Source organism: Halichoeres trimaculatus, unplaced genomic scaffold (genome assembly GCF_033239565.1).
Source record: "Halichoeres trimaculatus isolate MK-OKI-2021-1 unplaced genomic scaffold, fHalTri1.1 fHalTri1_scaffold_42, whole genome shotgun sequence".
NCBI classification, from domain to species: Eukaryota; Metazoa; Chordata; class Actinopteri; order Labriformes; family Labridae; genus Halichoeres; species Halichoeres trimaculatus.
Window position 1 is genome coordinate 189,169 of NW_027437220.1, and position 21,028 is coordinate 210,196.

Below are 21,028 nucleotides of genomic sequence, written 5' to 3' on the forward strand. Positions count from 1 at the left end.
AAATTTCGTAAATTGTCGAATATCTCGGAAATTATTCGTGAAAAGTTTCTGAAAAGTCATAGCCCCCTTGTCCCCACTGAAACACACGTTTTGAAGTTTGAACGGTGAAAATCGGTTGAAGTTTGCTGGAGTTTTAGCGGTCCAAAAAAGCGGGCGGAAGAATGAAGAAGAAGAATAAATTTTTTTGTCACAGAAGAACATATACTGTGAATGCATTGCTGCATTCACAGCAATTAATCAGTATAATCGATATATCGCCCAGGCCTATCATGCAGACTGTTTTGAACTCTTTAAGATCTGTTTTTTGCTATGATTCATACCATGTGTGAAAGACAATGCTGTGTTCTAATAAAGTTTTGATCTTTCAGGTGGCTTGATATATTGCAGAGGTCAAATCATTCACTGAGTAACATTGAAGAAAATGCCACACCTCAGATATGACAGTAGTTCAATTAAGAGAGACTTATACAACAGAAAAAGTTATGAACAGATTTAATGAATAAATGCATGCAAATGAAGTTTGGCGGTTAGAACCCATCAAGCGTTGAGCAAAATAATCAATGTAGGGGGTACAATGGCATGAATTATGATTATCACCCGTAAGAATACGTACCTTAGGGGGAGTCTGATGATTCTAGATAAAAGCAAAGAGAAGGCATAGAAATAATGTTAAATAACACAAATAATTGGGGTAAGTGAAGATAGAAAGGAAATATGATGATTGCAACTCAACCCATGATGTGAGCAATGACAGAGGTGAGAAGTCCGACATCCTTGGAACTGAGCAATGACAGTGTGCAGAGGTCCGACAACCTTTTGTCAGCAATGACAGTAAGCAGAGGTTCCACGACCTTTTGTCAGCAATGACAGTAAGCAGAGGTTCCACGACCTTTTGTCAGCAGTGACAGTGAGCAGAGGTCCGATGACCATTGGTGACAGAAGTGACAGTGTGCGGAGGTCCGACGACCTTTGTGTCAGCAACGACAGTGTGCAGAGCCCCCACAACCATATGAAAGGCAGCAATGACCTGAATTATGCAGCTGTGCATTAGTAGTGATAAATGAGATAACTTAGTGACCCAATGTGAATCCGACCACCACCAGTTATATGCTTTGAATATTTTAACATTTAATACTCACATACTGGAAACTTTAGTGCTTTAGGTGCTGCTCTATTTTGCATAATCTGTTGAGCAGTTGCCATTCCTTGTTTTAGGGGTTAATTCTCTTCATGTATGTTTTCTTGTTTTGTAATGGGAGCAGGGGTAAGATGGAGTTGTAGGAATAGAAAGTCTTGTATCTTGTATGATACAGAAGTTTAGTTTTCCCAAGGGATTCTTTTGTTTTGTTTTGAGTGCATGAGAAGCAGAGGGGAACCCTCTGGGCCTTTCAAGGTATTCAGTGGAGGCCTAATAAAAATATTAAAAGAATTCCTTAATAGTTATTTTATTTCTTTATTTATTTTTTATTTATTTATTTTACTCAATGAAATCATAGTAATGAGTTTTATATTATTTTTATAAACTTGTCCTGGCAAACAATGGGTTTATATAACTAAATGAAAAATGGACCAATCACAATTTTCCTTTTGATGGTATCTGGGTAAATCAGCGACACATTCTGGCAGGCAGGGCCTTCAGTAACTGCAACGAATGCCTGTGTAACTCAAGGGAATGTGGACACAATTTTACAATGACAGCTGTCTTAGCCAATCATATTTATTTCAGGTGTGGGTGGGATCATTTCCTGTCATCTTCCGTCCATTCGCGAATACTTACCAAACACCCCCCCCCCCCCCCCCCCCCCCCCCTGCTCCTCTGCACTCAGAGGGGGCCATATTTTACTTGACCAAAAACACAAATAAACAGGCTCCCACCAAAAAAAATCTGATATCGGTCTGCATTCACGCTTTATTTAGAGAATTTTCAATGCGTTACTTTCACACAAAAACACCGCTAAATAAGGCTCTAGTTCTCATCGTGTCGTAAAACGGCGCTACCTCTGCTGCAGAGCCACAGCTGGCTACGAGGCTCTCGCCGCTTAGTTTATCAGTCCGCGCGCACGGCGTGCCAGATATAAACAAACGCAGGTAGTCTGCCAGGACGAAGAGACACGATGAGAACTAGAGCCTTATTTAATGGTGTTTTTATGTGAAAGTAACGAGCTGAAAATTCTCTAAATAAAGCGTGAATTCAGACCGATATCAGATTTTTTCGGTTGGAGTCCGTTTATTTGTGTTTTTGGTCAAGTAAAAGATGGCCCCGTCTGAGTGCAGAGGAAACCGGTGGTGATGGTGAGATGAAGCCTCATGAAGCATCGAACCACTTAAGCCCAAGTGGTTTGAGAAAGGGTTCATCTCGCGAAGCTTCATGTGCTCACGAAACCACCTGCTGATCAGGCACACAATCACAGGCAGTTATAGCTTAACCACATAATGTGTGATTGAACTTCTGTGCCTATTTTTGCTCTTGGGAACGACTGTTAATTACAAAAATGAAAATAAAAAAATGTTCAACAAAATAAATTCTCTACATAAATGAACACATGTTCATATAAAACAGCATTTTTTAATATTCTGTGTGTAAATTCCCCATAAATGGTAGTATCAATGATATGGCAGGTTGTGTAATAATGCTTTTCTGTTGCTTTAGGAAAATTGCATGAGCTCAAACAGGCAGAGCACAGTGAAAGTGTGGAACTAGGGAGCACTGAATATGCTTATATATGGGCAATATAATATAATATACAGTACAGGGGAGATTTTACTCTTTTTTATTTTGAAAACTAAAACTGCTTTCCCAACTCTAGTATCAACACTATAAGTGACTGATCAACTCTATCAAAAGCCTACATTTTGAATAGAATAGAATAGAATAGAATAGAAAATACTTTCTTTATCCCCGAGGGGAAATTCAGGAGTCACCGCAGCATCTAAGAAAACAAAAGTAAGAAAGAGCATGGAAAGTGCAACAATGTCCATAAGAAATTAGATGATGACAGCCCGTCCACCACTCTCCAGCCCAGCCAATCTCCACCTCCACAGGGTCCAGGACTGAGCCTCCCCAGCAGTCTGTTCAGTCTCTGTCTCCTGGATCCTGTCTGCTCACAGCAGGCGAAGCTCCTCCAATGTGGCATCCGATGTCAGCTCCGTCAGCCACGTCTGTGAACAGCACGATGCCGCTGGGTTAGCATAGCTAGCTCGTCCATCCCCCGGAGCTAGATCCCACGTTCCCAACAACGATGGATGGAAGGACAGGTCCACGTCGTCACCTCCCAGCTCACATCCGAGAACCAGCACGTCGTCCTCACCTCCTCCTCAGCTCGAGGGAAATCATCAAGCCTTACACCAGTTAGCATTTACATGCTACAGGCTGCTAACAGCTAATTTCGCATGTAAACAATGCAGCCATGGTTACATGTAGGATCTCCAGACAAACACAGGAGAAAGTAGTAAAAAATATCACCTGGAATGGAGCCTGATGGGCTTATGCTGCTGTCAAACCTCTCGGTAAGCTCTGAACCACTTTCCGAAGCAGTCACGTGGTACAGTCGGGCAACGAGGCTTTGGACGTCATCATTTTTGGCTCCTCCTCCTAATGAAGCAAGCCTCGATGCGCGCTTCGAAGCCTCGGCACATCTTGTAGCATCACTAGAAACCGGCACACGAGCAGGGAGGAGGTGTTTGGTGTGAGTGCTCTGGGCTTCTGCTGCACAAAAACACTGCTGTAGGGGTAATTTCTGCCCTAAACCTTGTGATAGGACCCAACTTGTTCCATCCCAGAGTATCACTTTGATGGATAAACGCCTAACTGTAGCTGTGAATGAGTGAGGAGAAAAGAGAAGATCTAGTTGGCAGAACGTGAATAGAAATGGCGGAAAGTAATGGAGAAGACTGTGTGGTTGCTGGATTACTTGAAACCCTGTTTTTGTTTTTTGTACAATTTTATATCTTAATTTTTTTAATTGTTTGAAGTTGTGTTAAGTGTTGCAGTGTTCAGGCACATGATAAATTTGTAATCCCACAAAACTATCAATATACTAAACTTCCATGTCACATGATTCTGGCTATTGTTTTTATTTCTTTGTTTTATTGTTTATTGCCACGTGTGGTCCCATGGTCCTACTGGAGGCCCAGTGGCTGGGGCCACGATTCGCCACTGATGACAAGTATGTGTGTGTGTTTTGTCTCTCCTTGTATCTTGTTATCCCTCCTCCTTGTTTTTCTTTTTTCTGCTCTCTTTCTCTGTTTCATTTTCTCTCTCTGCTCTTTTCACAGCTCAGTCAGCCAGTTCTGCGAATAATCCATCTTGATGTCTGGTAGAAATCTTCGTTTCGTCTCATGGAATGTCAAAGGAATGAATGATGTCGTCAAAGTCAACAAGGTAATATCACACGTGCAACACCTGAAGGGGAGATCTGTGCTTCTTACAAGAAACTCACCTTCGCAATTCTGAAATATCTTGTGTAAAAAGGGCTTGGATGGGTCACTTATTCCACTCTGGGTTTACTGAGAGGGTAAGGGGTGCTTGCAATTGTTATACAACTCCTTCGAAACCTCTGTTACTATATCTGATCCTAACGGACGTGTTGTTATAGTCTCTGACAAACCACCCCTGTAGTCCTGGCTTCAGTGTATGCTCCCACTTGGAATGATGAAAAATTTGTATCTTTTTTTTTTTTTCTTCTTCACTTAATCTTTAAGACCACCTTATCATTGTTTGGGGCGATTTTAATCTGGTATAGGACACCACACTTGATAGATCATCTGCTAAACATATCGCTCAAACAAAATCAGCAACCACCTTAAAATTTCATACAGACCATTTGGGATTGTCTGACCCTTGGAGAACTAGGTTTCCTTACAACAAAGAATTTTCCTTCTTTTCTCATGTGCACCATAGCTTCTCACAAATAGATTTCTTCCTACTGGATAATAAACTGTTGCACAGTACTGTTGCCTGTGAATATCATAGTATAGTCATCTCTGTTCATGCCCTTGCATCAGTAGACATTACTTTCTCCCTCTGCAGACCTGCTCACAAATTCTGGAAATTTAAGTCACAGTTGCTCTCTGAAGCTAAATTTAAAGAATTTCTCATTGAGGAAATCAATTTCTTCTTTAACAATTACAATAATTGACATGCCTGATATCAGCAGTGATATACTGTGGGATTCTTTTAAAACATATTTACGCGGGCAGATCATCTTATTTGTTTCCCATTCTAAAAAATCATAGCTTTCTAAGTTGACAGAACTATCCGATAAAATCCGTATTTTAGATGCCTAATACGCCTCCAATCCCTCAGCTGCATTATACAAAAAGAGATTACAGCTACAGTCTCAATATGAATTGCTATCAACCAGCAAAGTTGAAATTCAGCTTTTACAAACAAAGCAACGCTTCTTTGAACAAGTTGATAAACCTGGCAAACTATTAGCATATCAAGCCCGCTCTGCAACTGCCTCTAAACTCATACCTAACATAGCATCCCCAGCTGGGTTAGTTACAACAGATCCTAGGGAAATTTTTAATACTTTCTCTAATTGTTATTTAACACTCTACTCGTCCGAAATCTCCTTCCACAACTGGTCAGAGCCAAACCCCCTAGACTACTTTACATTCCCTCAAGTAGACAACAATGTGTTTAGTAATCTAGGAGCCTCCATAACATTTGCTGAGGTCCAAGAAGCTATCGGGTCTTTACAAAGCTCCAAATCCCCTGGACGGATACTCCACAGAATTTTTCAAAACCTTTTCTAGCAAACTAGCTCCCATCCTAGCAAGGGTATTTAATGATGCGTTTGCAAGAGGGAAACTTCCTTCTACATTCTCAGAAGTGTCAATAACCTTGTTACTTAAGAAAGATAAAAATCCTCTCCACTGCAGCAGCTATAGGCCCATCTCCCTCTTAAATGTTGACTCTAAAAATTGTCCAAAGTGCTCGCCACTCGTCTCCTGAAGGTCACCCCTACACTAACGAACCCACACCAGACCAGTTTCATCTCTGGTCGACAATCTTTTTCAGTAATACTAGAAGGTTATTCAACATCATCTGCTCTTCTTCAGACTCCATCCCGGCTGAAATCATCCTATCTCTAGACGCCGAAAAGGCTTTTAATCGGGTCGAGTGGAGCTACTTGTTCCATATTCTAAGTAAATTCAGTTTTGACTCCAACTTCATATCATGGATTAAGCTTCTTTACATTTCCCCCTGTGGCTAAGATTAATATTAACGGTATAAAATCTAATTCATTTCCTTTATCCTGGGGCACTCGTCAGAGATGCCTGCTTTCCCCATCTCTGCTTGCTCTAGCCGTCAAGCCCTTAGCTGTATGGCTTCGTTATGAAGATAAATTTGAAGGGATTTTCTCGATTTGGCTTATTTCTTTATGCAGATGACCTTCTGCTTTACATCACCGATCCAACTTCATCACTTCCTGTTATCTTGGATATTCTAGAACAATTTATGAAATTATCTGACTATAGAATTAATAGGGATGTCCCGATATTACATTTTCACTTCCGATACGATACCGATACTGCAGCATTGAGTATTGGCCGATACCGATATTAATCCGATACAATGTCAGCATTAAACATGCATACTTTTATTACTTATTTTGTAGTATGTCTGTCATGTTAGAAAAGACTTGATTCAGTGATTTTATTCAAACAAAGAACAGCAGTCAGCAACAGTAGGTATGAGGAAAAACTGACCCATCTATTATTAACCAACGGGTAACAGAAATTTTAACATTAAACATAAAAAATACTAGTAATTGAATAAAATAAAGAATAAATTAGAAAATCCAGAAAATAACCTAAATAAATCAAATAAAAACAGCAGGAGCGGAGTCTGGAATGGACTGCTTATATCAGAGTGCTTATATCGGAGATTTTAGATGCATTCCGATACGATACCGATATTTGTTTTTTTTTGCTGATATCGGACCGATATCCGATATTAATATCGGACTGGGACACCTCTAAAAATTAACCTACATAAAAGCGAGTACCTTCCAATTAACTCCACTGCAGAGAACCTCCCTCTCGCTCTCTTTCCTTTTAGGAAAACGACCCAAGGATTAAAATATCTTGGTGTTCTTGTAACAAAACCATTCTCTGAGTATTTTTGCAAAAAACTTTCAACCTTTACTTGAGCGCTGCAGATCAGATCTGACCAGGTGGTCCACTATCCCTTTACCTTTACCAGGTCGTATCAACCTGATCATAATGACGGTACTTTTCCCTGCTTTCTTTATATCTTTCAACATGTTCCAGTGCTCATCTGCAAATCTTTTTTTTCTTCACTTGGCCAGCTGATTAATTCCTTTTTTTACGGTGCAATAAATAAGCTAGAATAAAGATCAACTCTCCAACTTCCTAAATCTCTCTGGGGTCTGGCCTCACCTGATTTTTACTGATACTACTGGGCTAGCAATATTAGCAAATCCTTTATTGGAATGTTAAGATGGCTCCTAATAATCACCCTCTATGGGCCTGCATGGAACTAGCCTCCTCACCCGTTGCGTTATGGTCAGTGATTTGTTCACAGTTACCTTCACCAATCAAGCGAATAGCACAGAACGCCATTATTTCTGAGACCTTGAAAATTTGGAGTCAATTAAGGAAACAATTTGGCCTACATTACTCATCGAAACTTGCTCCAGTTTATCAAAACCTTTTATTTCTTCCATCCTGCTCCGACTCAGCTTTTGAATCCTGGTCAAGTAAAGAGACCAGAGACCTTGATGGATTCCCTTCTTTTGACCAAAGTAAACCATAAATCCCAGACCTCAGTCTTGTAAAACTCAATGTTCAGAATAAACCCCACCTCCCTCCACTCCCTCGGGGCTATTTGGGACCAGGACCCCAGAATCACAATCTCCGACAAACAAAGGAACCGCATACTTAACCTTGCTCATACTTCTTCTATATGCGCCAGACAACAACTTCTACAATGTAAGATTTTACGCAGGAGACACTTCACTAATGTGAGACTAGCCAAAATCTATCCAGATAGAGACGACTCCTGTAACAGGTGTAAACTGTCTCCAGCTGAGCACATGCATATGTTTTGGTCATGCACTAAACTGACTGATTTTTGGGGCACCATTTTTGATACATTAGGGAAAGTCCTTGGCTGCACTGTGAACGCCGACCCTCTTATTGCTCTTTTTGGACTGTTTCCATCCTCTGGCTGGTCAAAATTTTCATATTGTATTTTTGACTTTTCTACCTTGCTAGCAAGTAGGCTCATTCTTCTTAAATGGACTCATTTATCCCCACCTACACATAACAGATGTATTCAAGAAATTTTACATTGCATGAGACTTGAGAAAATCAGATTCTCCCTGAAAGGTTCCCTTAAGACCTCCCATGAAATCTGGCAACCCTTTTTACTTCATATAGATACCCTGTCATTGAGGCTGAAAACCTATGAACTACTGACTTGCTGATTTTCTTTCTTTCTTTATTTATTAATTTTCTTATTTATTTATTTATTTATTTATTTTCATTATTTGAATATTATTACATACTTAAATGCATGTTTCTCCTTTCCTCTTTTTCTTTCTTTTTCTCTTGTCTTTCCCTTCCCCTTCATTTCTGCGATACCACTTGTCCACTTGTTGATACCCCATGTCGATTGAGTGTGTTGTCTTGTCTCTTAGTTCTTGTAGTGTGAATAAGTGTGATTGAATATAATGTTTTTGTTCCGAAATTGTTCTGCTTTGTGTACCTGAAATGTCTTTTTCTTTCCTGTACACATAACAGAAAATATAACGAAAATCTTTGACAAAAACACACACACACACATTATGGCTCTGTGACAGGTTGCAGGTCTAGAAAGAAGTGTCTGAGTAAAATCCTAAAAAAGAACTAGCATAAAAGAATAGCTCCCTAAAGGATCTTAAACCCCTTAAAACACTTAAAACCCACAAAGAGAAAAGAATGAAACTGGTGTTTTGTGTTTAAAAAGTTCCTTGACCCAATTATAACCGTGTCCAAGGTTCAATATAAAAAGGTCCTGTGAGGGTACTTAACTCAGAGAGGGGTGCATCCAACGTTGCTTCTCCTCAAAGCTAATGCCAGTGCCTCACAGCAACGGTCCCCTTGGCAACTCCACGGTGACTCCCCAACATCAGCCTCCTTCTCTTCACAGGAAACCGTAAAGGCCCACAACTGGCTGCTGCTTCTTCTTCCTAGAGCAATCGGGTCTTTTCAGGGTTGCTTCTCGTGCTTTGCTTGCGGTCCTACTGTCGTCCCTCTCTGCTATCTGCTGCTCTTTTTAGGTGTCTGTCCTGAAGTCCTGCCCGCCGGTCTCCAATGAGCTGGTTTTAGGGGGGGGTACTTCAGGGCCAGTCAGAAAAGTCATTACCTACCCACACACTTCATATAACGCCACATGCAATAAAAATATAAAAGACCAACCCTGTCACACAAACACAGATTCCGAAGATTGTCATTTAGGCTCCTGTATGGCAGCTGTTACTACTGTAAGTTGTGTCTGTGACTGTTGAGGACCTGACTGTAACCGGCGTACTGCCGGTAAACATCAGAGCAGGTTATTTTGACTTTTTTTCTCGTCCTTTCGACTTTGATCTCAAATTATTTTTTGACTGTATTCTTGTCATTTCAACTTTATTCCCGTCATTTTGACTTTGATCTTGAATTTGTTTTTCAGCTTTATTCTAGTCATTTCCACTTTGATCTTGAAATTTCAATTTTATTCTCATCATTTCGACTTTATGCTGCATTCCATTTGTATTCGGAAGTCAGAATTTGCGAGTTCCCGGTGGGAACGGCCAACAGGAACAGCTCCCGAACTCGGAATTTCCGACTTGTAAGTTAGAGCACCCACACCAACCCCGAGTTCCCAGTAGGAGATTCTGAGTTCAGTTGTACAATGTAAATAAGCTTCTATTATATTATATATATACATATTCTTTTCTAACAATTTCTGACTAGTGTTTGTTGCAATTAAGCAGCTTTGTATACATAGTATAATTCGATGTTTATTGTCCGAATTCTGAGTAAGCACAGTCATTCAATATATAGTCCACTCAATGTATCCCACAATGCATTTTGTAAAGTAGTGTATTAGAGATGCTCACTATAATAGCAATATATACCATCATGAGTTCAAACTGAAGGAATGGCTGATTACATGATTAGTGATTACTGATAACATGAAAAATCTTTAAAAACTGTCAGAGAATGACTCTAAGCTCTCTGCTAAACTTTGGGACAAACGTGTCTCACAACTTCGAGTAGAGAAACAAACAACACAGACGTTAGCCGCTAAATTTTTCATTGCGGATGATGCATTCACCGGACTTTGTAATTCTCAAATATAGCATAAGTTGCTGTGCAAATATATGGTTTATGAATTTTATAAATAATGTGTAATAAGTTATTCTATTTGGCTGTTGCGGAAAATACGCCAAGTATAACATTAGTTATCACTGAAATAAAAAACGTTTTGCAGTGTTTGAGAGTAATAATTACTGTAAATCCCTAGCCGTCCATGAGCGATGCGAGTGTAATTACGTCACTGTTAGCGGCTGGCGAGTGAGTGAGTAGTGTTGGAAATGTTGTTTTAATTTAGCTGATGTAGTCCACTACATCTAATTCACTATATAGTGAGGAGTGAGTAGAGAATGAGTGAATGATTTCGGACACAACCTAAGATAAAAGTTTCTGTCTCCTCCTTGCTCAGAGTTGCTCTTACAACCTTCCTGAATCACTCTTAAGCTAAGACTCCTTGCTAGGAATTTTTAGTTAGGAGCTCTCTGAGAGGACTCTGAGAACCTTTGTGAATATGGGCCCAGGTTATCTCTGTGTGTGTGTGTGTGTGTGTGTGTGTGTGTGTGTGTGTGTGTGTGTCATGTTTTAATTCTTTTTTGTATTTTTAGTATAGTATGGTAACAGTATTTTTATATTTCAAATTCGGACTTTATATTTCAAAATCAGATCTCTCCCATTTTTTTTCACAGGAAATCTTGTTCTGGAAAGCAAAAGATACAGAGTTTGAAAACCTATGGCACAGCATCTAAAAATTCGGAGGCCTTTTAGCTATGGATACCATCTATGGATAACTGTTAAACCTGAATCCGGAGACAACCCCAACCTCTTTCTGAAGAGTTTGACCTTGCCCAGGCTGGTCTTGGAAAAAGGCATGCCGACATGTCCAGGGATATGGGCCATGAAGAGGTGATATATTAAGAAAATGCAACCGTAACATACAAGTGACTTGTTATGCAAATTAGTTGATTACTGATTTAGTGTTGTAGATAATCTACAAAACACAGCACTGAAGAGTGAAGAAGATTAAAAAACAAGTTGCTGTGATAGAAAACCTGTTGTAAGTCCCCCCCCCCCCCCCCCCCCCCCCCCCCCCCCCAAGTTAAAAGCTAAGTCGAATAATAAGTAAATGCGTGCTTCTCTTCATAAATATCTGAAGATACTACATGTATTATATGGGATTATTTTACTTGAAGATGCAACTTACATTACCCGTTTTTGCTATTCTTTTCAACCAAGATTCTTATTGTACTTTTGTAGAGGAATAGACCATTTTGAGACGGGTAAGGCAAATGCCTTGAGCCAGGAAAATGGAGAAGTCATCAAAACGTAAATCTAGTGTGTAAATACATGAAGTTATCCTTGTGCATTTGTTTTCAACACAAGTAGTTTACATCTACTGATTATGCTTACTGTTTGACAGTGTTGATGATATCTTGGAAACCATGTGTCGAGGAGTTGATGTTGAAAAGCAGTTCCATATCCAGATCTCAACAAACATCCTTGAGAGAGGCCTTCTGCAGTGGTAACGCCAGCAGAAAAATTCCCCCACTGCTACACTGGCAGTCACCTTCTTTGGAGTCACCCACCTGTGTCCACAGGGGTGGACACAGGTGGCGTCCGAAAAAAAATTGTCACTGGTAAATCACCAGCAACACTTTTTCAGTCTTACACAGAGTCTTACAGAGCAAGCAGAAAATTAGATCAAGACTTAGATATTGATTTAATTATTTAGTCATATTGTTCTGGCTTTTCTAACAAAACTGTGTCCCTGACCCCTGTCCATGATTCTCCTAAGAACCATGTGTCTTAAAGGGGTTCAATTTTATGATCTTTAAGCTACTGAATGAGAGTTTGTAAAAAAATGAAAATAAAAAAGAGGCCATCCTATGTTAAACTTTCATCTGTTAAAAAAGATATGCACTTACTGAAGGATTTCTATTCTTGAGAAGTGTGTTATGCTGCAAACTTTGTTTCTCTTCTCTTCCTGTCTTTTCCTGTCTAAAGTCTTATTTACTGCTGGTACAAATTAGAAGAATTATAAAAACATGCAAATTATTTTGTTTGAGCACCACAGTAAATGCTTTGTTTTGTTTTGTTTTGTTTTGTTTTTATGTTGAAATGGTGACTGGAACTGAAGGTCGATTCTTTGAGGGACCTCAACATAACAAAAGCCCACAATATTCTCTGACTGATTTTGATTGTGGTCTCTTCAGCGAGGTAGCTCCAAGGCTATCTCGCTAGGCTAAACTTGCTTCGTAGAACAGGGCCCAGGTCCCTTTGCAGATGCGGAAGGAAAACATGCTGGACAAAGAAGAGGTGGATGCTATCAGAGGGATCTAGAAGACCTTCATCTTCAAGGCTGTGAAGACTCTCATAGTGCACATTTGTTACAGCCATCCTTGCGTCTCGCCACAGGCGTTCTAGTACAAGTTCTAGTACAAGTACAATTAACTTCAAATTCTCACAGTGCATTTGTTTTGTTTTTTTACCATAGATGATTTTTTTTGCTGAAAATTATAAATAAATGCATAAATACCATTGATTGTGCACCCTCTTTCCTGACGGGAAACTGCCCCTGCCACACCCCCTGAAAGTGAACATGCACCGTGCTATGTCAGCATTTTCAACTCCTTGGTCTCATTGATCAGACTTTGTGCAGCGCTAACAGCTCAGTAAAAGCATGGGTGATGTTCTCCGGCATCTCAACCTGGCTGGAAAATGTTCTAAAAAGTTGCATCTCCTGGTTGACAACAAACTGGAAATAGTCCACATCTAGGGGCAATTTTTGTGTGAATTGAGAAAGTTTGATTAGAAGCCACTGAAGAAATTCCCGTTTTTAGTTCCTCCTAGAAAAAAATAGCTCCATGCTTCTTTTTCTTTCATCAAATTAACTCTAGAACTTAAAAGGAGCAAAAAGAGGACAACTTTATGTCGAAACGAAACATGCGCACTGCAGTTAATCTGTAATCTATCCCGGTAGTTTACCTTCATTTAAACTTGCAAACACTTGCCACAAGGGATGAATGGAGCAATAAAATGTTTTCAGGGTCTGTGAAACGTGCGATGATTGGCACATGGAGGGAGAGCTGACATATTCACAATTCTTCCAGTATTTATTCAGTGTAAGAAGACAGTAAAACACATGAATTGTCTTCTAAAATTTCCCTTGTACCTCTGTTCCTTTAGCGGTGCTACACGGCACAACTGTGACATCTAGTGGACGAAATAAATAATTGCATGCAGCTAGATGTCTGAACGGTGCTGCACTGAAACCTGTGACCATCGGAATATGTGACCGCAGGGGGCGATGGCGGGCATTGACTATGTGTGCATTGTCCAAAAAAGAGGAGGAGAAGTTGAGTTACATAAATGGCGTACTCAAAGATACATCTGGGGTAAATGTTTGCAAAATCTGAAGAAATTGTGTGTAATTTATACAAAGCAGTCGATTGATGTTGCTTTATCTGCTACCCACGAGTAAGCACCGCTTGTGATGGCTTCCTACTGATAAAGGAGAAACCATCGTATATACAGCTACATAACCCAGGAACTAAAAACCCTACATTAGATCAGGCGACTTTTAAAGGAAATGTATACTATAATCTACGTTTGCTAAGAGCTACATTTTATGTAAAAGTCTATATGAACTGTTTCAAATATGTAGTTCGCTGTGCCTGCTCTCTCATGAGATACATGTACAAATCCTTTTAAATTTACGTTTTAGTTCATCTATACTTATCTTCACGATCGTCATATAATGTAATCCCTCTAAACATGTTCAATAAATGAGTAAAAATTTAAAATGAGTGTTGTGGCTATAATTTAAAAAAACAACTATTTAAGAACATGCTGTAAGGAGACAACAGCGTAGCCATCAGATAATGTGACCCTGCTTTACTCACATAATAACTGATTAAATCACCCACATAACTTTTAATGTGGGCATTTGTCATCCTCTCACATTGATCTGGACTCAAGTATTCCTATTATGGATCATCATACAGTCAGAAACACAGAGCTAGGCGCCGCCCTGTTGGCTATGGCTGCCTTTTGCAGCAGCTCTCTCTTTTTTTGTCCATTTTTTGTCTTTTTTTGTTTTGTCTCTTTTTCGTAATTTTTGTATTTGGAGTAGATCATTTCTTTGTTTGGCTCATTTGTTGGTCATGGACACAAAACTTTTTGTGGCTTCAGTGATATTTTTACTATTTTTGCTCCTGTGTTTGTCTGGAGATCCTACATGTAACCATGGCCACGTTGTTTACATGTGAACTCAGCTGTTAGCAGTCTGTAGCATGTCAATGCTAACTGGTGTAAGGCCTGATGTCTTCCCACAAGGTGAGGAGAAGGAGGTGAGGACGACATGCTGGTCCTCAGGTGTGAGCTAAGAAGTGACGATTTGGACCTGTCTTTCCATCCATTGTTATTGGGGACGTAGGATCTATCTCCAATAAGATGGACGAGCTAGCTATGCTAACCCAGCAATAGAGGGAAAACCAGAGGGCAGAGTCACATCATGCTATTCACAAACATGGCTAACGAAGCTAACATCAGACACCAACGCCATGTTGGAAGAGCTTCACCTGCTGTGAGCAGACAGGATACAGGAGACAGAGATGGAGCATGACTGAAGAAGCTCAGTCCTGGACCCTGTGGAGGTGGAGTCTGGTTGAACTGGTTGAACTGGAGAATGATGGACAAGCTGTCATCATCTATTATGGACCTTTTTGCACTTTCTTACTTTTGTTTTCTTGATTGCTGCCGTGATTTCAATTTCGTTGTACATGTTACAATGACAATAAAGTTCTATTCTATTATTTTCTGTTCTATTCTCTCCCACACAATCAACACAATCCCCCAAACTTGTATACAGGCACAGCACAGATGAACATGACAAAACTTACACACAATAAACATAGATAAATATGGGGAATGAACTGATACAGACAACAGAACCTCTCCTTCTCTTTTAGCGAACCCCCTTCAGTCTAGGATGCATCTGCCAGAATACCATACACATTCTCGGTCCCACATAATCAAGAAAGGGAGTCCATGTATGATGAAATGTTCCAATTTTCCTTTTTGGTGCGATATGTCAAATAATCTATGGGAAGCAGTGCAAATGTAACTTTGTGCCATTCTTGAGAGGGTTGGTGTCTTTTCTGAAATCCATTTAAGTTACAAACTTTCTTGCAGCATAGGTCAACATTCCACAGTTTTTCATTATAGGTGTTCTTGATTTTAACCCCAACAGAAGGCATACAAGGGTCCATTCTCCAATCCTTGTTAAAAAGCACACTTTGAAACAATTTTCCCAAAAAATTCCTGTATATACACACAAGACTACATAGTGTGTATATAGCTACTGATCTGTGTTACACTTGGTACTCTTTTAGACTTCTGAAGGTCCATTCTATTTCTAAGATGAGGCGATATCTTTATTCCTGTTTGAAATGCTTTTTTCTTCCCTAACATTTATCTGAATCACCCCTTTAGCTAAGCATGAGTAGTAGATCTGCACAATATTGGAGCCATATTTTTGGTTCCATGATATCAGTTTCCCTTTGCAACCAAATAATACAACAGGGCCCAAGTGAGTATGAGGCCCTAGGCAAATTTCATTTGGGGGCCCCCTTACTCTGAAGCACTGACTTCTGTAAATGAATGCTGTATCATTCACACATGGTTATCGTTCACCAACACTTAATCTCTCACGTCCACTATAAAGTACACTATATCTCTTCAACATAATGCAAAGCACTCATAATTTTGATGTCTTTGTTAGAGATGTGGTCTTGTATTAATTTACTCTTTAGGATTAGATACTCTGCATGCAGTCACTGCTGTTTACTGAACAAGTATCATTGAATTGCTTTTGGTTTGCAAACTGAAAATTTCAACACACACTCACTGCGCTCAGGAGTTTCATAAGAGACAGGATGCTCTAACTCAGTGGTTCCCAACCTTTTCCAACTCAGGGCCCACTTTTAAGTCTCAGACATTTTCGCGGCCCACCCCCGACTGCTAAATACATAAAAACATACTACATCTTAAAACCTTTATAGATTAATTATCAATTTAACACAAACATAGTTTAGCCTTATCTAATGGCACAGTTTACAGTCAGCTCTATCTTTTTATCTGGGCTTGAAAAAAAGTCTTTTTTAATTTATTAGACAGGCTGATGCACAGTACATTTTATTCTAAAATCATACACTGGGTTATAATAGTTATACAACCATAGTTACTCATAGTTAAAGTAGTGAGTCAAGACAAATGGTAATAATTTATATGTTTGCGCCCCCCAGTCTGAAAGTCTGGACACGCCCCTGCACAGAGGTACAGAGTGGCATGAAGGCTTTCAGGTTTGATCTCTGAAAGCTGGAGGAAAACTCCTCTGCTGATTTTTAAAGAATGAGAGGAAAACAGCAAAACTATAACTTCCATCCCAAAGAGAGCAGAAAGGTGACTCCTGGGGGAGCGGGAGAAGGAACAGCGATCAGCTGCAGTGTAATATGCACGAGTGAACTCAGCGTAAGCACCGCACTGATCATCATATCAGACTCCGCAAACTGATCAGGATGAAATTTAAAGCAAATGTAAACCACAGAGTGACAGGGGCACTTCTGCTTGCGCTGACTTTATATACAGAAAACGTGCATCTGTAAACACTGATGAATGATCAGGGTGGGAATTGTTTTTCTTTTGTATTTCTATAGCAGCCAAAGGTGAAGAGGATTTAAATGACATGGAGCTCAAGAAAACGGGTCAGTCATGTCCAGCAAGGAAGGATGAGTGATGTGGAGTTACAATGGAGACAAGGCCTCCTGCAGGTAAATGAGAGATAGGAAACTCAGAAAATCTTCAGAAAAGGTTTGAGAGGCTTGAAGAGAAAACCAAAGGCTGCTGCTGTGCCACCGTTGGAACAATAAAGCAGAGGTGAACACATGAGATCCTGTGCAGCGCGCACATCAAGACAGAACATACTAAAATTACGCCTGTACCATTAATTTCATAACTGGGTTTGGTGGGTGGGTGGTGTATCTTTAATTCAATATTGTTCAGCCTGAATACTGAAGATGAAGACATGTTTTTGCAGTGATTTCACTTGTAGTCACATGCTGCCATCTTGTGGTCACAATGTAGGGTGACATCAGCTAAATTGGGCCACTTCTTGGTAAATAGCTTCAGGCATTTACAAAAAACAATGCATTCTATTAAAATGTGGTTTTATGGCTAATAATAATGGTTGTTTTCTTTACATTTTGTGTTGGAATTATGCAGTATTTTTTTTTAGGCCCTACAGGTCTTGATTGGTCAGCTGTGCCAACTTTTTTACACAAGCAGAGTTCAGGTAAAATGGGTCAGCTGATCAGGTAAAATGGGACGCTTATCGGGTAAGTTGGGCCAGTCCAGCTGCAAAGGGATAGTCATTAATTTTTATTGTTAAACAACTATCGATGTGGCAACATAATTTATTTCATATTATCAGGACAATTAATTACATAGTAAATGATGAATAAATGAATGAATAAATAGACACCAACTGATATGCTCATCGCAAATTGCAATGTGAACTTTGGCATAAAACACATTGATAAAAACAATAAAAACTGCAACCTACTAGGCCTTAAAATGGGATTTATGCAAAAACTGTTACTTAAAATACGAATTTAGACACATTCCTAACAGGTGAAGCCGTCATCGCCACAGATGCCGTTCTTTTCGCCATAGCTCTCATGGCACCTGACCGAGCAGTTAGAGACTTGATGATCCATTCCTCTGTTGCCTTTGGATCACCAGGTACCATGGCGAGCCATACAGAAGTGACATGGCTGGTTGTCTTGCTGTGTTTTCCTGTTGACCTTTTTACCCTTTTGTATTTTATTTATTTTTTTAATTGCTTTGGTTTGGTTTTATCTTTTGTGGCAATGTAGCTAAGGTGTTCCTCACTTGTGAGGTTGTAGCTTGGTGGTTTAGATCTTTTTCTTGTGGCCCTCTCTTGTGAATGGATGGGGATCAGGTCACTGAATAGCTCCAACAGACTAAAATGAGACAATAATAGACTACACGTGAATATACACATAAACTCAACTTTCGTTTGTGTGTGTGTGTGTGTGTGTGTGTGTGTGTGTGTGTGTGTGTGTGTGTGTGTGTGTGTGTGTGTGTGCATCATGCATGCATCTGTGTGTATGTTTTTCATTTAGGCTTTACATGATGAAGTATCACTTACTGTGGAAGTGGTTGGTTCTACTTCCCAGAAAGTAGTTTATTCCTGGGGTGTAAAGACAATGATCTTCACTGTCTTTCCACAGGCAAATGTTTTCGCAGCTCTGTGCAATATTATTTCACATTTTGTCATTCATTGCTTTGTACCACAACTTTATGTAGTTTTTATTTTACATGTTTTGCATTTTCAGTTGTCATGCACTGCTTTTGTGCAATTAATTTCACAGTTTTGCATTGCAGTATTTGGTGTCAGCCTTTCAACGCATTTTCTGCAAGGCACCTTTCCAGTTCAATATTGTTCAGCCTGAATACTGAAGATGAAATTGTTTTGCGGTGATTTCACTTGTAGTCACATGCTGCCATCTTGTGGTCACAATGTACAGCTTTGCACGTTTTAGTTCCAAGTACCATAAAGGCAGTAAAACTTGCTGATAACGCATTCTGAAGCACATAAAAATATTGAGTGATAATATTGTAATTTTTTCACTAAAAAGCAACAACCGCTCATGTTTTTAGAAGCCATAGCTGAGTTTCTACCTTTGCAGAGTGAAATAGCACGTCGTTACAACTCATTCAAAAAGTATTACCTAAAGTTATGTGACATGAGCTTAAAAGCAATTATGTGTTAATTAAATACTGATCCAAATAAAAAGCACATCACAGTTTTATGCATATAAGGCTTTGCAGAGCAAAAAAGACCATGTCATGATTCAATTTATGATTTGAGATGCTGAAGACATCTTTATTGCGTCTGTCAGCTTTTTGTAAGTAACTCAAAGCGTTTGATGTTTGATTTTGAAAGCTTTTTGTTCATCATTCAAAATCACTCTTGAACACACATTTTCCGATTGTTTTCTCCTGGATATGAATGCAACACAGGAAAAGTCTACGGAGGGCAGAGATAGCAGAAATATGATATGATGACAATAATCACAACAGTACTATGCCGGATGCCAAAACAGCACTGAAAACGCACAACAGTGAATAAGATGGATTTTTGTACAACACAGATCACACAGAAGTGATTAAGTGACAAAGTAGTGAGGACGGCAATACCCATGGACCTGTTTAGTGAAAGAAAAATGGTTTGCAGAGCGATAAAGGAAAATGAAAAAATATTTTAAATCGTGCTTTAAGTTCTCATGAAAACATGTTGGGCTGTTTCCGAAGTCATTTTGATGTAACTCGTAACTATGTCAAATATGAAAAGCTAAAAAGGAGAGAGAAAGCAGAGGTATTGATGTGTAATGACAAAAGCGCAACAACACCATGCTGTATGACGAAACAGCAACAAAGAGGCTCAGGACACTGGACTCTGGTTTACTCATTTCAGTAGTAGTGTCAAAAGCTTTATTTTGTCACAGTTCCCATTAATCTGCATCATAGAGTCGTTGTAAAGGACCAAAAACGCTTGACTTTAGCCATAAAAGCACATAAAAGGCTCATGACACGAAATTACATGGATTTGTACTCTGATTTGCTCATTTCAGTTCTTATGTCATAAAAGCATAATCATGCGTTGCGGAGCAAGAAACGCCAAAAAGACAGGACAACATGCTGTATGACAAAACAATCGCGAAAAGGCTCAGGACACGGATAATGTACTCTGAACTACTCGTTTCAGTGAGTGTGTCACAAAAGCATAATGATTCCACAGTTCTCTTTGACCTGCATCGCAGAGTCGTGGTAATGAGCCAAAACGCTTTGCAGAGCGAGAAACACCAAAAAAACCCAACAACATACCGTAAGACAAAACAACACCGAAAAGGCTCGGGACACGGGAGGTGAACTCTGATTTTCTCATTTCGGTGAGTGTGTCTCAAAAGCATTATTGATTTGCACAGTTCTCATGCACATGCATCATAGAATCCTGGTTAAGCACCAAAACGCTTTGCCTTAGCGAGAAAAACCTTTTAATGACATGTTATTCAAAATCATACTTTAAGCTTGAAGAACATTTATGCGCGATTTTTTTCCCTTGAATTTGAAAGTTTCTCACGTTGTGAGAGTTAAATAGAACAGCTTTTGCAGGAAAAAGCTAAAGAAGACAGGGAATGCAGAAAGGTGCAATGATCATAGAAAGCACTACAATATCATGCTGGATGCCATAAAAGCATATAAAAGGCTCATGACACCGAATTACATGGATTTTCAGCTCATTTCAGAAACAGTGTCACCAAAGCATAATGATTCAACAGTTTCTTGAATCTGCATCGCAGAGTCGCTGAAATGAACCAAAACGCTTTGCGGGCGAGAAACACCAAAAAGACACAACAACATGCTGCATGGCAAACAACATCGAAAAAGCTCAGGACACGGAATTACATGTATCGGTACTTTGAATTGCTCATTTCAGTAAAAGTGTCTTAAACGTATAATGATTCCACAGTTTTTCTTGAACCTGCATCAGAGAGTCGTTGTAATGAACCAAAACGCTTTGCGGGGCGAGAAACACCAAAAAGCCATGACAACATGGTGTATGACGAAACAACAC

The 21,028-nt window shown here is 39.5% G+C and overlaps 1 long non-coding RNA gene across 2 annotated transcripts in view; it reads left to right on the top strand.

Moving 5' to 3' along the window:
* LOC141786552 (uncharacterized) overlaps positions 1-15,065 on the top strand; it is a 31,739-nt gene extending 16,674 nt beyond the window's left edge. The window contains exons 1-4 of one of the 2 annotated variants that reach the window (XR_012597839.1): positions 2,264-4,166; positions 4,276-4,381; positions 10,998-11,214; positions 11,729-15,065. This is a non-coding gene — a long non-coding RNA (uncharacterized LOC141786552). Of the gene's footprint in view, positions 1-2,263; positions 4,167-4,275; positions 4,382-10,997; positions 11,215-11,728 lie in introns of those variants that run through there. The other variant, XR_012597838.1, reaches the window with a different exon arrangement.
* Positions 15,066-21,028: the final 5,963 nt, after the last annotated feature.